Source organism: Podarcis melisellensis (genome assembly GCF_964234715.1).
Source record: "Podarcis melisellensis genome assembly, chromosome: 10".
Taxonomy (NCBI): Eukaryota; Metazoa; Chordata; class Lepidosauria; order Squamata; family Lacertidae; genus Podarcis; species Podarcis melisellensis.
Window position 1 is genome coordinate 64,490,153 of NC_138542.1, and position 4,532 is coordinate 64,494,684.

The 4,532-nt window shown below is 45.0% G+C and overlaps 1 long non-coding RNA gene across 1 annotated transcript; it reads left to right on the forward strand.

Moving 5' to 3' along the window:
- Positions 1–3,305: 3,305 nt before the first annotated feature.
- LOC309378890 lies at positions 3,306–4,327 on the forward strand. The gene is made up of 2 exons (XR_014172258.1): positions 3,306–3,374; positions 4,096–4,327. It is a non-coding gene; the product is annotated as an uncharacterized lncRNA (long non-coding RNA).
- The last annotated feature ends 205 nt before the right edge of the window (positions 4,328–4,532 follow it).

Below are 4,532 nucleotides of genomic sequence, written 5' to 3' on the forward strand. Positions count from 1 at the left end.
GGACCCAGTGCCTGACCTAGCCCGGTTTCCTGCCTTGGCCCTGTTGAACTGACTCCTCATGGAATCCTTGGATTCGGGACCGGACCTGGACCGCGTGGCTCGGGTTAACCCCAGGGCGCAGCACACTTTGGATCCACTATTGGTCATGTCCGCTCAATCTGCCGGAGCCTGTCTTCACATTCAAGGGAGGTCCCTAACTCCTTGAGGGTTTGAGACCCATCGGCTACCCTCACCTGGTTTAGCCAGCCAGACAAAGCCATTCCCGGGATGTGGCTGATACTGACATCTTCTTGGAGCCACGGGTGAGATTCTAAGTGCAGGGTGGGAACCAAAGGTGGAAAACCACCCCAGAGGGAGCACAGTGTGTCCCCTACCAGAGGTTCTACCCCACCCCTAACTCCCCATGCACCCTGTACAACACATCTACATCAGGCGATGCGCTATCCAGCAAACTTCTCCTCTTTTCAGAAAATTAGTGCTGTTGACAGGGCGATCCTTTGTGTGTCCTATTGGGTCCAGTGGATTTGACCCCACTTAACAGATACATAATTTCCACTTCAAAGAGCTTTGCCAAAACCAGCAGAACTACAAAGGCCTCCAAAACTTGCTTAGCTCGCTCAGTTTTCAGCAGCACGCTTGGGTGGTCATTTCTTAGATTTAGAGTTTCTTTTCCAAGAGATGATTCAATAAATAGTATGAAATACTGGTCCTTCTCAGTCGCAGACAAGTGTTTCTAAATGAGGGTCTAAAGAGAGACTCATTGCAGCTGCTCAGATTCAGTAAGTTATGGTAAACCATTCTCCTCCTGTTTCCATCCTCAGAGGGTAAGGAATATTTAATCAAGTCACGCTCATTTGTAAGGTAACAGCAGGCACTGCACTGAAGGTCTCATTTTTCCAGCGCATCGTGATTGTATATGTTAGGAAATACTTTCCTACTCCATTTTCAGCAGTAAATTCCTTCAGATTCACTAAGCAGTGTGTATATCTTTAAATCAACAAAATAAGCTGATTTGCTCTGCCTTATCGGGGTGGAAAATATCAGGCCACAGATAGAGGACAGAGGAGTTGCAACATTTGGGAGTTTTTACTTTAGAGAAAATATGAGTGAGAGGAGATATTATAGAGGTATGTAGAATTATAGATAGTGTGGGGAAAGCAGATGGAGAGAAGTTTTCTCTCATAATAATAGAAGCCATTGAAGCTAGGGTTGCCATATTCCCAAAAATGAAAATCTGGATAAAGTTGTTGAGCTTTAGAAGTATCCCCCCCCCCCAAAAAAAACCCCAGACATATGCTTGCCCTGTTGAAGCTGAATGTTAGAAGATTCAGGGGAGATCTAAGAAAGTACTTATTCACACCGTGCGTAATTAAATTACAGAATTTGCTCCCACAAGATGTAATGGTGGCCGCTAACGTGGATGGCTTTAAAAGGCGATTAAAGGTAAAGGGACCCCTGACCATTAGGTCCAGTCGTGACTGACTCTGGGGTTGTGGGGCTCATCTCACTTTATTGGCTGAGGGAGCTGGCGTACAGCTTCCAGGTCATGTGGCCAGCATGACTAAGCCGCTTCTGGCGAACCAGAGCAGCACACAGAAACGCCGTCTACCTTCCTGCCAGAGCGGTACCTATTTATCTACTTGCACTTTGATGTGCTTTCGAACTGCTAGGTTGGCAGGAGCAGGGACCGAGCAACGGGAGCTCACCCCGTTGCAGGGATTTGAACCGCTGACCAAAAGGCAATTAGACACCTGTAAAATACATATGTAACACACAATAGGTTTGAAAGATTAAGGGCCATGAAAACTAAGCTATTGGGATGCTGTTGTTAAAGTAACAGTGACACAGCCTGTGTTGTGGCACGTTCCATTCTTGAAGGACGGCCAGACATCTTTAGTGGCTTTCTGAGGAGAGTCAGATACTTAGTGAGAGGAAGTAAGCAAGTGTGGGAGAGTGGCCCAGTTACTAATTGAGTGGCAGGGAGTGGCAGGCCGCCGACCAACCAGAAGTGGCCAACTGGTGGTCCAACTGAGAGACTGACCTACTGAGCAGTGGAACAACTGAGGGACTGAACAGTGGCCTGAGCAAGCAATAAAACTACTAACCCAGTCAGCTGGCAGAATGACAGACCGAATGACCAAGTGACCAAGTAGCAACCAAGTGGTGTAGCAAATGGCAGAATGACTGACCCAGAGAGCAGCAGACTGGCCAGGCAGTAGAGTGACCAACTGGATGGCCGAATGAGCAGCAGGGTGACCAACCGAGGTCCGATTCACCAAGTGGCTGGCTGGCCAAGTGCATTGCCAAGCAAGTGAGAGGGGGGTGGAGCGACTGACCAAGTGAGCAGCGGACTGACTGAGCAACAGTGTAGCTGACCAGTTAACCAACCAACAGACTGGGCAGCCAGTTGAGCAGCAGAGTAACAATGACAGCTGCTGCTACTCCACGTTCCCCCTCTCTTTTGAGGTAAAGTACATTGTAGTTCTGAAATTAAGAAAATTACTCACAAAGAATTAACACAAAAAGCCACATTTCTCTAATCATGTAAATGTGGCTTTCTTCCCCAGGGTCTTTATTTCAAAGATGAATAAAAAAATTTATAGAAACTTCAAGTTTTAAAAAGCTCTCTCTCTTCTGGTAATGAGCACAGTTACTAAAGGGTGTACAATGATTCTGAGGCATAATAGGTGTCCTACTCCATCTGTGTAGACTTCAGTTGGGTGCCACGGATAATTCAGAAGGTCCCTGAGAGATAGAGAGAGAGAGAATATGTTCTTACCTTCTTTTTACATCACTGGGGATGCAGAACCAAGACATCCAAACTGAGAACGTACAGTTAAATTGTGTAGTACTACCCAAGCTCAGCATTTGGAGAACCAAAGGCTGAAGTTTTAGAACATGGCAACATGAAGCATGCGTGTACTTCTTTCCTTTTACCATACAAGAACAAAATGCCCATCATGTGCAGGGAATGAGCATGGATTTAATTGACCATTTGTGGTTGTCGATCTCTGTAGCTCATGAACATTCTTAGAAGAGTAGGAATCCTGATCCATCAATACATCTAGCCGGTGGTATAATGGTCTGGGGTTGAGGCAGGTCAAAGACTCCATTATATTTGCAGCAGGATCTTAAGGGTCACAGCCTCTGTTGTCCCAGAGCTGCCTAACCAACATAAAAGGGGATATATATATATATATATATAGCCCTAGTGTGCTACGAAGCTAAGAATTTGGGTACACTGAGAACACAAGGTGTTTCTGTTCCAGAAGAATGGTGCAAAAGTTCTGTTACATGCAATGGGACTTCGTGGAAAACACAACTAGAAGTCCCTCCCAAATGAGATATTGGAGCTCTCCAACTCATTTGCCCATGCAGGTGCATAGAAAACAGTAGAAAGGCAACACATGGAGTTCTGCAATAAACTCCCAATTATTATTTATTGTATAATTATAAGATGATTGTATAATGTTGAGATCCAGCTCAGAGGTCCTTCTGGTGGTTCCCTCACTGCAAGAAGTGAGGTTACAGGGAACCAGGCAGAGGGTCTTCTTGGTAGTGGCACCCGTCCTGTGGAACGCCCTTCTGTCAGATGTTAAGGAGATAAGCAACTATCTGACTTTTAGAAGACGTTTGAAGGCAGCCTTGTGTAGGGAAGTTTTTAATTTTGATGTTTTACTGTGGTTTTATAACTGGGCAAAATCTGTCACTTGTCTCACAGATCAGCCTCCATACCTGAGCACTGTAAAATAGTCAATTAGCAACAATTTTCAAAAAAGGATCCGGGGCGGATTCTGTTAAGCACAGGCCGGTTAGCTTAATGTCTGTCTCAGGAAAACTGGTAGGAAGTATTGTTGAAGAGAAAATAAGGAATCAAATTGGGGAGAGGCAATTAGTCTTTATTATTATTCCTAAGCGCTCTGAAGCATATCACTTCTCAGAGTCACATATAAATCAAACGACGTACGGCTGTGGTAGAAAGGTTCTCACCCACCACAGAAGAGGGCAGGTCGCCAACTCCCTTTGACGACAGCTTGGTGGGATTGCTGTGGAGCAAATGTCTTGAGGATTGGAGGCTAAATCTTATCTCCTCAGAGACGTGGTGGGAAGCACTCACAGCCGGACAAGACCAAGGGTTGGCCCTGGTCATCTGGGCTAGACTGTACAGTGGGAAATCCTTCATTTAGGAAGATAAAGAAAGCTTTCCCATGACCTACAGGCAACAATGTGAGATGGAGTGGCAGATGTTTCATATTATAAAAGCTGGACAACTGATGTCAACAGCCACAAAATCTCTGCTTCAAAATAAATAAAGTAGGATGCCACATGCTGCTGTGTGTGGGAGAGAGAGGTTACATGCTATGAAAAATCATGAGATTAATTAGATTGGGATAAGTGAACGTCTCTAGGGGCATTTGTGTTGAAGGATTCCAAATAGGGTTGTTTTTTTACAAAACAAAAAATAATTAAACAAGAGAGGGTGGGGGAGATATTATATTCTGGTTTCAAGGCAGAAAATAAATACTATGTGT